Genomic DNA, 20,645 nt, shown 5'->3' with positions numbered 1-20,645 from the left:
ATCTCACTGCTGCTTTGTCCTGCAAAGTCTGCTCTCATCGGTGGTGTGGGGCTGACGTGGTGGGGAAAGAATTTAACATTTTCCCAATCAGACAGGAGAAGCAGGTCTGTGTGAGGAAATAAATGAGCCAGGTCCGTGTAAGCAGTAGGCTGTGTGCGTGCAAGTGCAAAGTGATGGGCTCCAGGTGTGACCTTCCGAGGATGGTGCCGGGGTTCGCCCAGGAGCCGGCTCAGCTGGAGCGCGTCCTGCCCCGTGAGTGAGTCAGCATGCAATTAGGTAAGTTGGCAAGCTTTTGGCTTCCTTGGCTAGAGCCTCCAGCCTCCAGGAGTTAACCTGCAGCGCTGCTCGGAGGAGCTGGGGCCGAGGATCCAAAAGTGCCGGCGCCCTGGCTTGCCGGAGGGACCACAGACAAGCAGCTTTCTGAGCAGCTGCGGCAGCAGGCCTGGGTACGTAGCTCTGCTTTGATTGCTAGTGTTCTGTTTTCTCCCGAGAGAACAAAGCAATGGCTGTTCGTGTTTGCAAACAAGATTCCCCTGCCCCGCCCAGACACCTACAAGGAGCAGATGCGTATTTGCCTGCTGTGGATGATGAAAATAAGGGCTCAGGATGGAGGGGGAGGGGGGGGGGGGGGCAGGTTTTTCATACTCATTCATGCTTCTGATGGCAAGGGCAGATTTTCTCGATTCTGTCTGAACTCCAGTGCTGTGTGGCAGGTCATTTGAATGTCACAGTTACAGTGGAATTCAAGAGGTCTATTTTGCCTGCTCTTTCTGGAAATCTGCACATCTGTGTTCAGAGAGACAGGTTTGCTTTGCGGAGTTGTTTGCTGAGTTGGTGAGGTCCAGTGGCAGAAATCCATTTTCCTGGCCTGTTTTGGAAAGCAGGAGTCATCTCCTTAGGCTTAAAGAGAAAATTTCTCCAAATGTTCACATGCCCAAGTAAACGCAGCAGCATCTTGGATCTAGACTCTTTCTGACAACGCGATGGCTTTTAGTCTCAGGTGCAGGCAGCGTGACCTGAAATAACCTCTAGAATCCTAGTTCTGTTTTTGAGTCTCCTTGCCGGGATCACACGGGCCTTTCCTTCACGTGGGATAGCTGTCTCTCCTGACTAACAAATGCCGGAGATGCAGAGGAGATGAGAACTGCCTCCAGAGCCTTGGATCTGATGCAGTTTCCAAGGACAGGGGGGCTTACGTCAGGTTTGTCTGGCTCTCAGTCCTCCTCTCCGGCGCTGCAGCATTCTCTGAGCAGCTAACGTACCCCGTGAACATTGTCCTGGTGGCACTTCTGCAGATTTAAAATATGGAATGCCTCTTAACAAGCGACTGCTTCCCAGCTCAGTGAGCAAAACTGGTCTGTCTGAACCAGGCTTGGAATCACCTGGACTATTTCCTCCCCAATAACCATAGCTCCTCTCATGTTCACCCATATTTCTAACCAATGGGAGACTTTGTTTTGTAAATAAGTTTCTCTTAAAAAAAAAAAAAAAAAAAAAAAGCAAGCATTTCTTTAACACTTGGGCAGGTTCACGAATACCTTCATAGTATCAATACCTTCCCATTTAATACTTCCTTCAAATCCCGGTCCCTGGAGTAATAGAGATTTTCCAGAATGAAGGGAAGGTGATGAGAATCGGGAATTTGAGGCCTGGACTCTGAAGGCAGGGGGTTGGTGAGCAGAGCCTGAATCAGTGCTGAAGTAGTGGTCAGGGGGTCAGGGGGAGCCCTGGAGAAGGGGGCAGCTGGGATGTGAGGGCAGGACCTAGAAGGCATTGCACACGTGGTGTAGGCGCAGGTGCCCGCAGACTGCATAGCTGGCATCGAAGGGATTTAATTTTCAGCTCCTCAACTTAAATTGGAACTGCTTTCCGTGTTTCTTTGCACAAGAACTCCTCTGGGTTCTGCTTCAGAAAGGGAAGACAGACTTCTTGGGCACACAGTGTCACAGGGGCATGGAGAGTCCTGGCCACACACAAAGGGCGAGCTCAGAACACCCTGCTCCCGGGGAGAGCCAGGCAAATGGAGGAGGCCAAGTCTCACTTCACCTCGGGTTCCCACGCCTGCCGCAGGCTCCACGCCTTGTCCCTCAGCCTTAGAATTACCTGGAGTGAGAGGTTACCCTGAGGGCAGGGTGTGTGTAGGAATGCACTTATTGGAGAGAAAAGGAAGTAGGTATTTTCTAACAGTAATTCAGATTGGGCAGCCTGCATTGATGAGTTTGGTTTGGTGTGGATATTTTTTTGTAAATTTAACATGCCAATTTTGCTGTTCAAAGTTTTGCCGAAAACATATTCAAAATATGTACAAAAAAAGTAGATGCTTCAACTTTTGCAAGTATTTAAGCATATAAAAACTTTTTTAAAATATATTTTTATTGGTTTCAGAGAGAAATGGAGAGGGAGAGATAGGCACATCAGTGGTGAGAATGATTAGCTGCCTGCTCCATGCCCCCCCCCCCCGACCCCCCACTAGGAATTGAGCCTTCAACCCAGGCATGTGGAATCAAACCCGGAACCCTTCAGTCTGCAGGCCTACGCTCTATCCACAGAGCCAAACCAGCTAGGTTTTATAACCATATAAAAGCTGTTGACGTCATCTTTTAAAATGTGCAAGAGAGTAGGACGGGTTGCATAAGCAAAAGTTTGTGAAGACCACTGGCATGAATTAATTAGCCTCAAGACAAGGTGTCTGGCAGCAAGGCCTCTGCCTCTGACTGCCCAGCATCTGCTGCTGGCTTTGGGCCCCCTGCAAGCTTCCTGCTTCCCCACAACTTCAGGGTCTGTAGGCCCCACTGCTCAGCCCCACCCACTTCCTCTGTGAACTGGCTGGCGCGGATCTCTTTGATGCATTCAGTGCTTGGCTAGTCAGTCGCCTAATCACCAGAAAGCAGGATGTGCAGGGGCAAAGTTTTCATAAGACAAGGGTCAAAGAGGAGTGTTTATTCACTGGCGTACTCAGCAGGCTTTCTTTTCCCTAAGCCACTCATTGCTTTCTTTATTCATTCAACAAATGCTTACCCATCCATCTCCTCTTGTGCTGGGCGAAATTGTGAAGAAATTGTCTCTCTCAGCCCCCTGTGGTCACTGGGAATAGTAATTCAATGATCAGTGCTGTAATTCAAGGTGGGAACTGGGTTCTGGGCAAGCATACAGCGGGATGCAATGGATTCAGGAATCTAATGGTCCCAAGGGCACAGAGGAGGCAGCGTTTGGGCTGAAATGCTGATATGGGGTATGTGTTCTTTTTTAAAAATAATATAATAGAGGAAGAGAGATGGAGCCAGAGATAGAAACATCAATGATGAGATAGAATCATTGATCAGCTGCCTTCTGCACGCCCCTGGCTGGGGATGGAGCCTCCAACCTGAGCATGTGCCCTTATCCAGAATCGAGCCATGACCTTCTGGTTCATAGGTTGATGCTCACCCACTGAGCCACACTAGCTGGGCAGTGAGTATGTGTTCTTAAAGGGAAAGGGCATCCAGGCAGAGGAAGAACTTGGGGGAAGGTCTAGAATGGAGAAGAACAGAGCTGGCCTTGAGGCTGCTCTCCTGGAGCTCTGTGGTGGGGGAGAGGTGGGCATGTTTTCTGGACGCCTTTGTAACAGGAGGAGGATAGCAGATTGACATGCTTTTCTAGCCGGGACTCAGTTTTTGTCCCCAGTCTGGCCTTCCTCTCTTTGGTCCTAGCAAGCCCATTGCTTCCCAGGAGCGTCCTCTCTGCCTCACAGGGGAAATGTGGTCTTGGACATCCTGCCCTGCTGGGCACAAGCTGGGGAGGGGCTCTCTGCAAGGACCCAGGCCCTGGCAGCTGAGGGACAAGGGCCACCCTGTCTCCTCTCCTCCAACTGGCATAGTATGGTCACCTGTCACATGTCAAGGCCATGATCACTGCAGTTGGAATCAAAAGATGCGAATTCAAACCCCATGTCTGCGGCTTATTAGCTTGAGCTGCAGTGACATGAGGGGTTGGCTGGTGACACTGAGAGGAATAGGAGGGCACTCCAATACCACATTGACTCGCAGTGAGAGACACGACCATTAAATAGAAGTCCCAGCATAGAAGAGCATGTCAAGTTTAAGAGGAAGAAATAGGGTAAGCTGCAAACTCGGGGGGATACTGTTCTGACCATTAACATCTTTTCAGCATTCTGCAAGTTACCCCGCAATATCACATACTTCCTGCCCTAGTGCCTCCACAGTCCTGCGAAGCGGATTCTTGCAGAAGGGTGAGGACAGGCATGTCCCCACTCCATCATCTTTACCCAAAGATACAGTTGGGCTGGGAAGGATACCCAAAACCTTGCCTTGGGGCTTAAAGCAGAGATGCCAGGAGCTGGCTCTGAGTGTTCTTCCAAATAGGCACTTCTCCCAAGCCTTTCTGTGGCGAGAGCTTTGCCAATCTCCCCATGCCCCCCTCGGAGAAGGAAGAGTCTGCTTCTTTGCCAAGAGGCAAGGTCATGTCAACAGTAGGTGAGAAAAACAAAGGTCATATCTAATCTCTAGTGCACATGCACTGCGAGAGGGAGGAAAGGAACCAAACTAATGTGGATCACGCCTTGGGGCAGGCACTAGACATCCTCCTAGCATCAGGCTTGAATGGGTTCCCTTGGGGGGAAAAGGTAATCTAAACATTGAGATGGCCAGTTATCCATCCCCAGGATCAAGACTCAAAACAGGCCCTAGTCTGCTCAGTGCTTAGAGCATTGGCCCACAGAATGAAGGGTCTCAAGTTTGATTCTGGTCAAGGGCTCATACCTCAGTTGCAGGCTCAATTCTGTGCAGCACATGAGGCAGGCAAGCAACAAATGTGTCTCTCTCACCCATCTCTCCCTCCCTCCCTCCCTCCCTCCCTCCCTCCCTCCCTCCCTCCCTCTCTTCCTTCCTTCCTTCCTTCCTTCCTTCCTTCCTTCCTTCCTTCCTTCCTTCCTTCCTTCCTTCCTTCCTTCCTTCCTTCCTTCCCCTCATTCCTTCCTTCCTTCCCCTCATTCCCCCTTTCTTCCACTCTCTCTAAATTCAATGGGAAAATATCCTTAGGTAATGATTAACAAAACCAAACAAACAAGACTCCAAAACGGGAGGATAAGAGTCACTTCGTATCACCAACATTAAATTGGAGGTTACCCTAAAGAGATGGAACTTGACACCCCGCTCCCTGCAGTAAGGGACACTTTGGCTGGGCTCTAAGTTGTGCTATCTAGCTATCTTCCCATTCAGCATGAGGGAATTTGTCCCACATTTCCCCAAAAAGGTTGTGTCCAATAATGTGTGTACCCAAGGCTCAGGAGGCTTTCCTCATGCCTTACTGAGAGCAGCTTCAGCGCCAGTAAGATACTTAAAAAGAAGGAAAGAAGGTCATCAGGGGTAAGTCATCCCCAGACTGCAGCAGCTAGTGAAGCCACAAGAGGGCAGTGCAGAGAAGGGCGCTGGTGACTTGGAAGGAGAATTGTAATGTCTGCTCAGGAAGGTAACCTTAGCTTCTTGAGATTCTGCCTAGAAAGGTGGTCCCTAAAGGGCCTCACAGAATCTCCTGGGTCTGTTTCCGTTATTGTTTTTCTTGCACCCACATTTCCTGATAGCTCTTGCAGGCTACCCTGGGCTAGGAAGAGCAAGTGACCTAAAGAAAACCCTCAGAATTTATTTATAATACCAAACAAAGTGATGTGTACCAGCTGGGTATGGTTTCAACAGTCACCTGAAGGATCCAGCCTCAATTCTTGCCCCCCATTGTCTCTAGAGAAAGGATTGACACCTGAGACTATATTTGAGTTTAAACTTGGTGGCTTAGGAGGTGGTTTGTGCAGTGACAAGTGTGTGTTGAAGAAACTTCATATCAGTTCATTGGAACCAATTGTACACAGATCTTCACAACCTTATTTTCAGTGACTTCCTATGGTAGCTTGAAATTAGCCGTGGTAAGAATATTTACACCACAGAAATTGGCAAATGTGACACACCAGAGCCATGCACCATGCCAATACTTGTTGCAGAAAATTCTTTGATAAAGAAACCATATGCTGAGTTAGGACATTAAGAGAAAAAATAGCCAAAGGAAGAAATTACTTGTATTGTGGTAGAACATTACACTAGACCCAGGGTCAGGTTTACTGGGCAGAACAGATCTACCAGGTTACAAATGGGGAGGGCTCTGGCCAGGTTGCCTTTTCAGGGCAGGCCATACTTTCCTAAATGGTCAGATCCCTGAACAGTGCTAAGAGCCGCATCTTTATGTTACTATATTAATAAGAGGAAGAATTTATAAGTAAGTCTTTGGAGCTGAAGTGAAAGAATACTCAACTTCTAAAATACCTGGTTAGGTTGGTAGAAGAAGAAATTGGCATATGCACATGGGGAAGGTCATTTGTTTAAGGCTATCTTTCTAACTTCATATACAGGGAGATTAACACTATGGCTAGAATTACCTTATGTTCTCAAAGAGTGGGGAAGTCTCTAGAATTCCCATCATAGAAGTCATTCATTCATAAGCAGGTTCTTGAAATTTCTCATCTACTTAGGCTAACCCAAAGGAAATTTTTTTTTATTGAAATGTGAGAAATCCCCATGGATTATATTAATGTATAAGGGGAATTATTCATTAGCATTTGCAAGAGTGTCTATACAACAAAGATGAAGGGTAATTGTGAAGCAATCATATTTAATAATTGAGTGCATCGTACCATGTATTTCTCAATTCTCACAACAACCTTAAGATTTGAATACTACTATAGAGACAGTAAAGCAACAAGCAGACTGTCAAATTACAGCAGGGGGGGAGGGAGATCTGGGGGAGATAATAGATCAACCGAAGGACTTGTATACATGCATGTAAGTACAACCAATGGACACAAAACTCTGGGGAGGGAGGGTATGTATGGGAGGGGGGGAGAATGGTAAGATATGTACACAGATAATAATTTAATAAAAAAATTTGAATACTACTATTCTTTCCATTTTACAGATGAGGAAATAGGTGCATAGAGAAGTTAAGTGACGTCCTCAGGTTAGGGCAGTGTTGGGATTTGAACTCAAGAATATGTTAATCTGGAACTCATACTCTAAGTTATAATTCTTTATTATATCCCTACAATGGAAATTTAGCTCCTCTCCAATGAACCTGGGTTCCCACTTTTGTTGGGTGAAAAATGATCTCAAGTTAGAGGTAGCAAGAGCATGGATTTCATAATTGGATCAAGTTTTTCAGGTATTTCATTAACTCCGAGCTTCAGACAGAGCAGACGTTGGAAGGTGGGGTAGGAAACTTCAGGTTTCAACCTGTGCGATTGTGGCCCATATGCAATGCATGAGTCATTTCTCCTCAGGGTTTCTTATGCAAACAAACAAACAAACAAACAAAACACACACACACACAATAATAACAACAAAAACAGTTTCTCTCCATAAGCTGGAATCTTGGCAGAAATGCTGTGTGAGATTTTTGTTTTGTGTTGTAGTTGCAAACTTGAGCTTCAGCCCTCATTCTAATGCTGTAGGCCTAGTGTTTATTGCCAACACTCAAACTGAATCCATTTCTTCTAATATTTACAATTAGTTTGTTTTCCCAAGTTTCCCATTTCTTGCTTATTGGTACCACAGTTCTCTCCAATCTTAAAAAAAGTTGGAATGATCTTTGATTTTCTCCTCTTTTTCATCTCCCAACTGAACCCCTGTCAAACCCCATACTTCATGCACACTTCTCAAGTGTTCCCTGCTTTCATTTCTACATGCCACCCTGGCTCTGCTTCCCTCCCCAATGGGCTCTCACCTCTTAAATGATTGCCTGTCTCTAGCCTCAGGGCATCCTTCAGGTTCCCATTTGCTTTTCAGCTCCACCTTCTTCTGTACCAGTAGAGCACTAGTTAGGAAGAACTCAGAGGCTGTATCTGAGATTCTCTAGAAAAGGTCCCTTGATTGATTAGTGATGCTTGCCATGATCAGGGGATAAGAAAGAAACATTCTCTTTCAGCCTCTCTCTGTTGCATTTATCCACTTTTGTCAGATGTATGTTTGCAAAATGTACCTCAATGTATGTATTTATTGTACTCAGAAATATTCTGGGGCTCTTTACTGCCTTCCCTAGGTTAAAATTCAACAGCCTGGCATTCGAGAACCTAACTTGATCTTCTCAGCTGCTTCTTTCATTGCTACTCTAAGAAAAATTATGTTTGTGATTCTCAAATTCAGTGTCATGATGGACCATGGGTAAGAGAGGATGAGGTCATAACCAGAGACCTGGTAATCTTATGTAACACCACGTGCTGTCTCAACTCTGGCATCATCAGGATATGAATGTGGGAGAGTGTCACATATGAACATCATCCTTTAGGAGGTCAAGACCAAAATTGACAAAGCACTGCTGCCCTTCTTCACAAACAAAACTCTTTGCCAACCACTAGAGGCCCATTGCACAGATTCATTCATTCATTTGGCCTGTAGGATCAGGCTAAAACCAGCTCTCCAACATCCCCTGATGGCTCCCTCCTCTCTGGTTCTGGGTGTGTCACCCAAAAACCGCAACTGCCAAGTCACTACAGCCTGGCAGCTCCTGCATTGAGTGTTTGCCCCCTGCTGGTCAGTGTGCATCATAGCTACTGGCCAGTTGGCCAATTGTCCAGTTATTTAGGCTTTTATATACATAGATAATTTGGGCTTCCCTTCCCCTATACTTAACTATAGACTTCCACCTTTATATCTCTATATGCAAGTTTTGTTTTGTTTTTGTTCTTCAAAATTCAGCTTGTATCCTATCTCCTTCATGAAGTCTTATTTTTTAAACTAGATATGTTATCTCCTTTTTATGAGCCCCCAGAGCATTTTATTTAGGATGCTTATGTTCAACTTTGCATTATTTCTATATTTATTTATCTTATATCACTCATAGCAGAGAGAAAGTTTTTTTAAATCTTTAATCTCTCTATTTCTGGGTTGCATATATGGTAGGTCTTTCACAATCTGGCTTCTTCTGACCACACTTGTCACGTCTTTCCTCAGTCCCCTCTTGGCCTTCTCTGTTCCTCTCATACCAAACAATCTGGAGGGTGCCAACTCTATTTGCTCTCTCTTGCCTTCAGGCCTTTGCATGTGCCATATCTCCTCTGGTGAGAGAGATTGTCAAGATGGCCATCGTTCTCCATCCCTCCCTGAATCCACACTTCCTGCAATGTGACTTCCTCTTAAGAGGTGGGGACCATTCCTCCTCCCTTGAGTCTGGGCTGGTCCTGGGACTTGCTTCAGCACAGTGCAATGGAAATTACTGTATTCCAGGTCTGAGTCTAGACCTCCAAAAGGCTTGTGTATTTCCACTAGTTCCCTTGGAAGATTACCCAGCCCCTGTGAATGGCCCTGGGCCAGCCTGCTGGAAAATGAGAGAGCAGAGGGAAAGGAGACCAGCTCTCACAGCAGCGGCCATGCTATACCAACAGCTCCCAGCCAATCCCAATCACCCAGCAGCTCTCTATGGATGTATTCACAGGTCCTAGATCAGCAGAACTGTCCAGCTGGGCCTAGCTGAATTGCTAGTCTACAGAATCATGAACTAAACAAGTGGTTATTGTAATCTATTAAGTTTTGGGATGAGGTGTTATGTTGCTGAAGCTAACTGACATAGTTTAAGAACTACCCTTCTGGCCTTAACTTAAATATTAGCTATTTGGCAAAGCCATCTCTGACTCCCTTTAGGTCTGGATTAGGGTTCCCTGTTACATACTACAGAGGCATGAATAGTCCAGTATTATAATTATTTGTGAATTATCTCTATCACACATTAAGATTTTGTTGTTGTTGTTAATTCTCACAGGAGAATATTTTTCCATTGATCTAAATTTTTTTTTTTTTTTTTTTTTTTTTTAGAATGAGTGGAAGGGGAGGAAAGAAGAGATTGAGAGAGAGAGAGAGGTTAAGAGAGAGAGAATGTCGATTGGTTGTCTCCCACATATGGCTGGATGGGGATTGAGGATGGAACCTGCAACCTAGGTATGGTGCCCTTGACTGGGAATTGAACCTGAGACCCTTTGCTGCGAGGGCTGATGCTCTAACGGGCATTTTTTCCATGCCTATGTATGGCTTTCAGGGTTGAAAGCAATAGAAACCATGGCCAGGGCTCCATTGTAAGTTTTTTTTGTGAAGGCAGAAATTTTGGCTTGTGAACTGTATCCTTAGTGTCACCAACTGTATCAGCATAGTGTCTACTATTCCACTGATGCTCAGAAAATATTTCTGAATGAAGCAATGGATTAAAAGAAGAGGTTGCAACTTGTGGCCTGGACAGTTGGTCACACATAGTTTTGATCTAAATGACAGATAAATGTGTGTGTGTTTTAAATTTGTTTGCCTACATTTGAAAATCAAGACATTTTAGGTAAACATCAATTTTTCTGACTTTCATTAGAAAATGAAAAGACTCATCAACATTGGGCTTTCATTTCCTCATGGCACCAACCAGTGGTGGCCGTCCCCTTCCGAGGAGCACACACTTTCTGGCTGATGCAGTCCTCACTGATCCTTATTGTCTCCTAGCCACCCACTATGCTTTGCCATTGCATCTGTGCAGTTGATTCTGTCACAGACATCTGCAGGTTCCACGCAGCTACTTGCCTGCTGTAAAGCACCCCACATGTAGGAGAGTGGCTAATAAATGTACCTCACTTATTGTCTTCTGCCTTTGATATGCCTGTGATAGAGACAGCCTCTCTCTTCCTGGGTAAGATTTTAAGCATTGCTCTTGGTCTCATTTTTCTCCCCTACAAATTGAGTTTGTTTTTTTCTCCTTGCAAAGGATTTTCAAGGATAATTTGGCTTATAACATGCCTAAGCTAGAGAAAGATGGTTTTTGTTTGTTTGTTTGTTTGTTTTTCATCTCATAATTCAGTTTCAAACTGGAAAGCTTGTCAGGAGTATCACACCAGTTTTCAGATGCTTTCTCCCCCTCCCCCCCCCCCCCATTTTGTGGTAGTATAAGGTCGACATAAAATCCACAATGAGTAGCCTGTCACTTTCATGATGGTTTGAAATAATATTTCTAGCAGTGTGAGGTGAGTTTGGAGGGCCTTTTTTTTTTTTTTTTAAATGACTATTCATTCTACTTACCAAGCTTATAAATTCAATGATGCAGTCTCTGAAAAAAAAACCTCTCAGACAATTTATAATTCCAGGTTTTAAAAAGAAACTCACCAAGGTGGGCTGATGTTCAGCAGGAAGGCATTGGGGCAGGCATGCCAGCTGTTTACCCTGGCATCTGTTCTAATTGGTCAGCACTCAGGCTGAATCAGTAGCAAAATCTTTTGAACATATCAACCCTGAAAGCAATACATAGGTATGGAAAAAATGCCAGTCTCCAATCGTGTCTTTACCTTTGGACTAGTTTATGAGGCGGTAGGTGTATCAACTTGGTGTAGCCCAGCTCTATGCCGCCTGGTGATATCAATTCTCTTATGTAAATACCAATATAATTATCTAATTCACAAGAGTCTTTATCTCTTACGGGGCATCCAAGGTTCAGCTCCCTGGAACATGAAAAGGCAGCTCAGCCTGTTTTCTCATTAGTGAAATGCATAAGCAGGTGGAACTTGGCTCTGGCTAAATTAGTGGATGCCTCATTATTCCTACACCTCCCAGATAATCATACCACTGACTGATGAGCTCAACCAAGATGGAGTCTGAAGTGAGCACAGCCTGTCTTGTTTAGCCACGAAAAGACACAGAAGCTCTATTTTTAGTAGTGGCTAGTCTTCATTTGACGATGCATAACAATGAACAACGGGCTAGCAGACTTTATCCTTTTTTTTTTTTTTTTTTTTTTTTTAAAGTCTAGATGGAGAATTAAAGTATTTATTCCATGTCTCTTTTTTCTATCCTGCAATTATCCCTTTAAAAATTAGCTTTTACCACAGAACAAATACATAGTTATTGCAGAAAAATTAAATAGGTAAAGTAGCATAGAGACAATAAAATTCCCAAATCCCACCTCAAGAAAAACATGGTAGTGTTTTGAAATGGATTAGTCTAGTTATCTCTTTGCCTCTGTCTCCCTCTTTATAGTTTTGACAGCTTTAAAAGTGGGGATGAGGACAAATATGTGATACCTTAATCAATAAAGAAAATTAAAGTAAACAAAAAGTTGAAATTCTTTCTTTTTAAACTCTGAACTTAAAAATAAAAAATCATGGAGGGAAGTCTTTTCAAATCACTTTACACATTCTTCTGCTTTCTTAGGGATTGTTAAAAACAACTCAAGTTGTCATTCTGACTACTGATTATTGTCATGAGCAATTTTAATGTGAATCTCTTTAAGCTATAACTTTTGCTACTTGTATGTCTGCTTCTAGCCACCTGGAGTATTCTAATTTTTTTTTTTTTTTTTTTTTTTTTTTTTTTTTTTTTTGTGATTTGAAGAAAAAGAATGGTTGGTTAGAACTGCATGTGAATTAAAAGTCACCAAATTCTCCATGGACTTGAATCTGTCCTGTGGTATAAAAAGCATGGACTTTATTTAATAAGTTTCTGGGTTTTTCAATATTTATTCCTCATTTTTTACTATGTCTTAGAGTTGAAATTGCATAAAATGTGATCTCTTGAATTTGAGAGATTTTAGTATATTTTAAAATTAATATAATTAATTAATTCCCTTTTCATCTTTCTGCATGTGGTTACCCAGAAATAAAAACCATTCGATTTGTGGAATTTATGGAACTGAAATAAATGTTAAAAGAAGATTTAGAATTTAGCTAAGGCGTCATCTTTATTAACTGGTGTTAATCAGGTGATTAATGAGGATGGGTGGGGGTCTTGCTGAGGTAACCAAAAACCCTCTCTAAATCTCAGTTGCTTAACACATCAGCATTTATTTCTTGTTTATGCAAAGTATACTTCTGGCCTGGTGACTCCCTGAGGTAGGTTTCTTCGAAGTGGTGACTCAGGGATCTTGTTACGTATCATCTAGGACATGAAGTTATCAGGGTCAACACAGTGGAGGAAGAGCGATCACAAAGAGCTCACACCCCCTCTCAGATGCCTCCACATTAAAATGCTCCAGTCCCGGAGATACACATGTCACTGCCACACACAGCCATGGACCAGTGACTACCAAGGCGCTGATGCCCTTCCTGTGTGCCCACAAAGGAGCAGAGGACCAGATATGGATGAGTACTGCCAGTCTCCTTCACAGTGACCTTGGGCAAGTAACTTCGCCTTGTCTCAAGGACAGAGGGGTCAAACTAGGTGACTCAAGAACAATCCTTACCTCTTCTCACAGTCGCTGACTCTCAGTATTTGATTTCTTCTTACTGTGAGTGTTGTGTATTTTATTACATTGTATGCATTATTTCAGTGTTATTGTAAGGCCATCAGGCATGTTCATACTAGTAAAGGGCAGATGCTTGTGATGCATAGTGTATCAGTGTTTCCCAAAATGTGGTACGTGTACCCCCAGGGAAGAGTTTGGTGGGGGTACACGTTGCGCCGAAGTTTGGTGGGGATATGCACTGCACTGTGCTTAGCTGTGCCTAATTCTATGTTCTCATGAGTATGAGGGGTACTCAGCGTTACCAAAATTATAGAAGGGGTACACATAAGTCAAAAGTTTGGGAAACACTGGTAGCTGATGGTTAAGAGAGACACTTCTGAGGCACATGATCTGGTATTGAATCCAGCTTGGTTGCCTATTGGCAGTATGACCTTCGGTTCTTTGTTTTACTTCTCTCTGGCTCACTTTTCTTGTTTGCTCTTTTTCCCTTTATTGATTAAGGTATTACATATGTGTTCTTATCCCCCCATTGTTCCCCTCACCCCGCTTATGCCCCCCCCCCCCCCCGTGTCTGTGTTCATTGGTTAGGCTTATAATGAATGCATACAAGTCCTTTGGTTGATCTCGCTCCCTTACCTCCACCCTCCCTTACCTTCCCTCTGAGGTTTGATGGTTTGGTCCCATGGTCAGCAATCTGCGGCTGACTAGCCACATGCGGGTCTTTGGCCCGTTGAGTGTGGCTCTTCCACAAAATACCACAGCCTGGGCGAGTCTATTTTGAAGAAGTGGCATTAGAAGAAGTTTAAAAAATTTGACTTTCAAAAGAAATTTCAATCATAGTACTGTTGATATTTGGCTCTGTTGACTAATGAGTTTGCCGACCACTGGTCTGGTCTATGTTTTTCTGTCTTGCTTGCTTTTTAAGTTAAAGGTAAAATGGGGATAGGAATAGTATCATCCTTAAGTATCAAATGAGTGAATTCATATAATGTTATCATAACAAAGTCTGGAAGACACTAAAGAGTTCTGTAAGCTTATTTGATTTGATTCTTATTCTTTATTATTTTTAAAAAGATGGCTATCCTTCTTGCCCTGGCTTGATACGTGTCCACACAGTAATAGCTCAGTAAGTTGTTATTTTTCATGTCTTGGTGTGATTAGCTAGCCCAACCCATGTGAGTCTCTTTAATCTACTGACCCATTAAATGGAGTCGCAAACAGTACCTGTAGGTGATTTGGGTCTTTGCCCAAGACCACCAACTTCTTTGTTCTGGTGCTTCATCTGCTTTAGCCTAGATTCCATCCCTGTCTGACACTGTCTTGGCTTTATATCGAGTTGGCTCTGGCTCCTGCAAGCTTGGGATTCCTGTATGGTTTCCACCCATCGTTGGCTCTAGCTTTAGCTCATGGACTTCCCAGGCTGGCCTTTTAATTCCTGGAGAACCCACTAACCACTTGTGGTAACAAGGTTAGTTACCACTAACTTCGGGTGGTAACTCCATACTTTAACCTCAGTCCCTCGGGACCCAAAACCTGCTCAGCTTTTGTTAACACTGAGACTCAGTCCTGGCCTTCACATAGGGTACAGTGGCTATCCCAGTGGTCGACAAACTCATTAGTCAACAGAGCCAAATATCAACAGTACAATGATTGAATTTCTTTTGAGAGCCAAACTTTTTAAACTTAAACTTCTTCTAATGCCACTTCTTCTAAATAGACTTGCCCAGGTCATGGTATTTTGTGGAAGAGCCACACTCAAGGGGCCAAAGAGCCACAGGGGGCTCGTGAGCCACCGTTTGCCGACCATGGGGCTATCCCCTTTGAGCGTGGGCATTTCAGATGCCACCTAACCCTTATCATCATCCCAAATCAATGACATACCCAGGTTATCTCTTCAGGTGGATGCATATGAGCAAGAATGTTTTTCTTTTCCTCCTGCATCTCAAGTGGATTGTCCTTGGGGATGAGGTGAACATATTGCAGCTTCAGAAAAGGTGAGAAATGCGTGCATTTGCTCTCTAGCATGGGGATGGCCCGATCCTCTTCCCCTTCTGCTTTTTAGCTGGTTTAGCGAGGGATCCGCTGTGAATGATTGCAAGTCCACTTGCTCCAGGCAAGGAAAAGAACAGTTCTCACCAAACATGATTCTGTTTCAGCGTGGTCCTGCCCAGTGTGAGGAAGACAAATACCTTGATGTCAAGCTCCACTGAGGCCATCCTGTCCCCCATTGGCCAGAGAGAACATCCAGTTAGGCTGGACTGTGATACAAGCATATAGCTTCCTGCTTCTCTTGGTCCCTTCTTTTCCAAGTTCTATATCCATGAACAGTGTGGTACTTTCCCCGCAGGGCACAGTACAGGTGGGGGATGGTGAGCCTGAGATTTATACAGAGGGGAAGCATTACATCAAACACTATTGTCACCATGCCCCTGAAATAACGATAAATGAAGGTGCAGCCTGCGTTCCCCCAATTTGCCTTCGTAATCTTGTATGGCAAACAGGTCAAATTTGTCACTGCCAAATGCAATATATTCTTATCTATGGTTTTGGGAAAAGATAAATCATCAGAGAATAGTCTCCAGATACTCTGCAAATGTCTTATAGCCCCACACTGTTCTCTATCTAACAGTAGAGAATTAAGGAAGTTGTGCAAATCCAATTTTTTTAATCCTCACTCAAGGTATTTTTATTGATGAGAGAGAGAGAAGTGAGACAAATCAATCAATTGCCTCCTGTACATGCCCCAGGTAGGGATTGGACCTGCAACCTAGGTATGTGCCCTGATCAGGCATTGAACCCACAACGTTTCATGTACTGGATGATGCTTCAGACAACTGAGCCACACTGGCCAGGGTTGTTAGTCTGTTTTTTTTGTTTTGTTTTGTTTTGTTTTCTTCTTGTCTTTTTGCAATGAGGAAAAAAAGCCTCAATCTTCAGATTCCAAATTCCAGGCCTTCCTATAACCTCAACATCTCTCTTTATCATTTTGCCCCATCATGTTGGAGGTAAGACTGGTATACATTTGGGGAGAGAAACTGAAGCCCTTGAGTAGCAGATCTCTCCTGTCCTCGAAGGAAAGCAGAACATAAGGATTGCTGGGAACCTGGACTTGGTGAGTCCCCAGGGGGAGAGGAGCCCTGGGGTGCTCCTCTGTCCAGTGCCATCTTCCTGTCTGCCCAGCCTGGCCAGCCTGGCCCCTGTGGAGGCCACCTGCCTGCCCTTGGGCTCCCACTGCAGTGAGGCACAGCGCCTCGTCACAGCCCCAGGCTCAGCATAGCACAGGGCAGAGGGTGTCCCAAGAAACTCTCTCCGGCTTGGAACAGAAGGGGCTCCGTTCTTTCATCTGTTGTTTATTTGTGGTTTAAGATCAAGGTTCAACTGAGACAAGTAAAAAGATGGTTCTATACATAGTTAACTGATGATGGCACTGCTTTGGGTTTCCAAGGAATTTTCCAGTCCACAAACCCAGGGGGGTAAGGTCTCACCATGGCAGCCCTGTGGTGTATGTACAATGCGTTTCTGTTTGGACCTAAGAAAAATGTAGTGTGCCAGACTGCCCATTGCTTTATTTTTTTTAATAAATTTTTATTGTTCATATTATTACAAATGTTCCTCCCCCCTCCTCCATTGCTCTCCTCCACCAGGTTCCCACCCCACCCTCTGCCCTTTCCCCACCCCCCATTGTCCTCATCCATAGGTACACAGTTTATGTTCAGTCTCTTCCCACATCCCCCTCTCCCCTTTTCCCCAAGAATCATCAGTTCACTCCCCCTCCCCTTCTATTATATTCAATAGTTAATATTGTTCATCAGATTTTTTTTAATTTCCTTGGTTTTTAGATTCACTTGTTGATAGTTACATATTTGTTGTTCATAATTTTACCCTTATTTACTTTCTCTTCCAAAAGAACCCCCTTCAGCAATTCATATAATTCTGGTTTGGTGGTGATTAACTCCTTTAGCTTTTTTTTTTTTTTTTTTTTTTTTTTTTTTTTTTTTTTTAATTAGTGAAGCTCTTTATCTGTCCTTCGATTCTGAGTGGTAGCTTTGCTGGATAGATTATCTTTGGCTGTAGGTTCTTGCTATTCATCACCTTGAATATTTCTTGCCATTCCTGTCTGGCCTGCATGGTTTCTGTTGAGAAATCAGCTGACAATTGTATAGGTGCTCCTTTATAGGTAACTACCTGCTTTGCTCTTGCTGCTTTTAATATTCTCTCTTTGTCTTTCGCTCTTGGAATTTTAATTATGATTTGTCTTGGTGTGGTCCTCTTTGGATTCCTTGTTTGGAGTTCTGTGCGCTTCCTGGACTTGTAAGTCTAATTCTTTCACCAGGTGGGGGAAGTTTTCTGTCACTATTTCTTTCAGTATGTTTTTGATATCTTGCTCTCTCTCATTTTCTGGGACCCCCATAATTCTGATGTTAGTCGCTTGAAATTGTCCCAGAGGTTTCTTACATTATCTTCAATTTTCTGGATTCTCTTGCCTTCTAGCTTCTGCGGAGAAGTGTTTTCTGGCTCTTTATGTTCCAAATCTTTGACTTTATTCTTGTGATCTTCCATTCTGTTTTTAGGACTCTATATAATATTTTTTATTTCAGACAATGTATTCTTTATTTCTTGTTGATCCCTTATCATTTCTTATTGATTCCTTATTAATTCTAGTTGATCCCTTTTCATATCCTCATAGGTCTTATCGATCTTTTCTAGGAAATTCTTGAAAAACCTTATAAGCGTAGATTTGAACTCTATATCCAGTCGCTTTTTGTCCTCCATTTTTTTCGTTTGTGATCTATTTCATTGTCGCATTTTTGCAGCTTCCCTGATGGGGTGGAGTTTCAGGGTGGAGCCTACAGCCTTGGCTTCCATCAGCCCCGCCCTATGTGGTTCCTGAATCTCAGTACTCGCTGCAAGCACCTCTGAGAGAAAGGTGCCCTCGATTTTCGCCTACTACCAAACAGTCTAGGCTCTCCCCCAATGAGCCTGGAACTGGGGTTCAGTTCAGTTGGAAGTGGGATTGGAGGTGGCGTTCAGAGCAGTCTGGAGCCCCAGTCTCCTTCCCGCCAGGGCAAACCTGCGGCACAGCCAACCGTCCCTTCTCTCCACGCAACGTGTGTGCCTCCGGGACCTCCTTTCACCGCTCCCCTGGGGTTCTGCCTTACAGCCCAGCTCCCTATGGATGAGCCTGGGTCCCTGGGGTCTGGCCTAGCACTGGGGTTCAGAGCAGTCGGAACTGGGGTCCAGCACAGTCGGAGTTTTTATCTCCTTCCTGCTAGGGAACACCAGCCAGGCAATCAGCCGCCCCGCCCTTCCTCTTGGGCTCCAGCTCAGTCCTCTCCACGCTCCGCGTGTCTCCATACCTTAGGCTTTTACAGCTCCTCTGCACTTCCTTCTGGTTTTCTCCTTGCTTCTCATTGTAGAATTTCCAGTCAGTCGACTTTCCTGTAGTTCTGGGTAATGTCCATTTTATATTTTAGTTGTATTTTATTGAAATTGTTGTGTGAGGCCGCGGCTAGGTGTTTACCTGTGCAGCCATCTTGAATTCTCTGCCCATCACTTTTAACCTCATGGATGTTCCGCCGCCCACTTCACTGAGGTTCAGCTGCGATGCGTTCTTAGTTGGAGGCAACAGAATCCACTCCAACTGGCTTAAGAAGAGAGATTTGTGAGTGGCTAGAGAGAACGTGCAGAGCCTCTGTGAAGGCAAAGACAGGGAAGGGAGGTTGAGCTTCTGGGAACAACTGCCCAGTGTGAACTGCGAAGCGGAGCTGCTAAGGGGTGGGCTAGCCTGTCACAGTCACGGTCATGGGGTGAGGAAGCAGCTGGGCATCAGAAGCAGCCACCAGGCTGCCAGTAGGGTCCCGCTGCCCTGATCCCAAACAGTAACCCCGTGTCCCAGGCCTCGCCTCTCTTCCCAAGCGGCTCAGTTCTGAACCGGGGTCTCACACTAGGGCTTCTGAAAGGCAGAACCTCAAGCACATCTGGATCGTAGGCACAGGAGGGTCCCCCTTTGCCCCTGGCTGGGTTTAAAGAGAGTGGAGCTTGAAGCTCTCTACAATGCCCTCCACAGTGCTTTTAGCCCTCTCTCTCCCGTCCACTGGCATATTACAGAACAAAGTTGTTTTCCATCCATCTGTCCTTCCATCTGTCCATCATCTATGCACCTCCATATCTATCCACTGATCAGTCTTGCACTTTGGGTATTTTATTTTTATTGGTTTTGGGATGTATCAAAAAGATAAGGATTAAAAAAAAGTATAATAAAATCATTATTACACTAACATTTAAAGCAATAATCCCTTCATATCATCAAATATCTAGTTGGTGTTCAGATTTTTCCAATTGTCTCATAATTTTAAAAACAGTTTGTTTGAATCAAGTTCCAAATAATGATGGTTTAAAAAGTGCTTACAACATGCAGCTGATTGATGTCTCTTCAGCCTTTTTTAATCTACAGCTTTCTTCTCCTTTCCTTTCCTCCTTGGTCCCTCTCCTCCCCCTGCCTACTCTCCCCTCCAGTCTCTCTCCTCCTCCTGTTTTCCTCCTTTCTCTCCTCCCTCCTCTTCCCCCTGCCCGCCCCCTTCTCCACTTTTCTGCTCTTTCCCTCTCCACTTCCACTGTGTTTGTTAAAGGGCCTGGATCTCTTGTTTTAGGAAGCAAAACTCACTGTGTGGGTTTTGCTCCCTGTATGTCTGCATTATCCTGGGACGTATTCCCCCCCTGGTCATTAGTGTTTCCCATAAAGAGGCACTTACAGCGAGGGGCTGGTTTTATTTGGGTTTAATCGGAATACTTGAGCTGTCGGTGTGCATCACTCAGAGGCCTGTCTCCTCTGGCGACATAAGCAGCCAGCTGTGGACGATCATGGCCTACATCCCGCATTTCATTAGGGGCTCGCAAAATGTTTAGATTCTAAGTCCATCATTCCGGCCTCATTTATTAGCTGGACTAAATGAGAGGCAGACCAAACTCTGCCAGGAATTAAGCGGCCACTATCATCTTCAAAGTGCTTCCTGGACAGCCTGGGCTTACCTGGCCCAACAGGGGGCTCTGGCCTCTTTCTCACTCTCTTTGTCTCTGGTGGGCCACTGTATAACTTCACGCTGTTAGATGGTTTGTATTCTCCAAGAGGAGGTGAACATTTTATTTCCCCTTTACAAATGTGCTCCATGGCTAGTACAGAAAATACCAAGAGCCGAAAGGGATGGGTGTGTGTGTGTGTGTGTGTGTGTGTGTGTGTGTGTGTGAAACCCATCCATAATCTTAACCACATATAATTACTAAAAATTAAAAATGCTCTTCTGTTCTGAAATCAGTATAAATATTGCCCAGTGGGACCCATAGCCCACTCTAATGCCACCGGAATGTGGTTGAGGGACCAGTTGAGGAAAAAGCAGGTGTTTTTTCCTTCA

The 20,645-nt window shown here is 44.5% G+C and overlaps 1 protein-coding gene across 1 annotated transcript in view; it reads left to right on the top strand.

Moving 5' to 3' along the window:
- Nucleotides 1–305: 305 nt before the first annotated feature.
- Nucleotides 306–20,645, top strand: part of ASAH2 (N-acylsphingosine amidohydrolase 2) — a 76,530-nt gene continuing 56,190 nt past the window's right edge. Inside the window, exon 1 of the mRNA XM_036438454.2 lies at nucleotides 306–446. The gene's annotated coding sequence lies outside the window, so the exon portion shown is untranslated. The remainder of the gene's footprint in view (nucleotides 447–20,645) is intronic.

The sequence above is a fragment of the Pipistrellus kuhlii genome, unplaced genomic scaffold (assembly GCF_014108245.1).
Source record: "Pipistrellus kuhlii isolate mPipKuh1 unplaced genomic scaffold, mPipKuh1.p scaffold_m20_p_15, whole genome shotgun sequence".
Classification (NCBI taxonomy): domain Eukaryota; kingdom Metazoa; phylum Chordata; class Mammalia; order Chiroptera; family Vespertilionidae; genus Pipistrellus; species Pipistrellus kuhlii.
The sequence above is the reverse complement of the archived record's forward strand: the minus strand, read 5'-3'. Positions and strand labels throughout refer to the sequence as shown.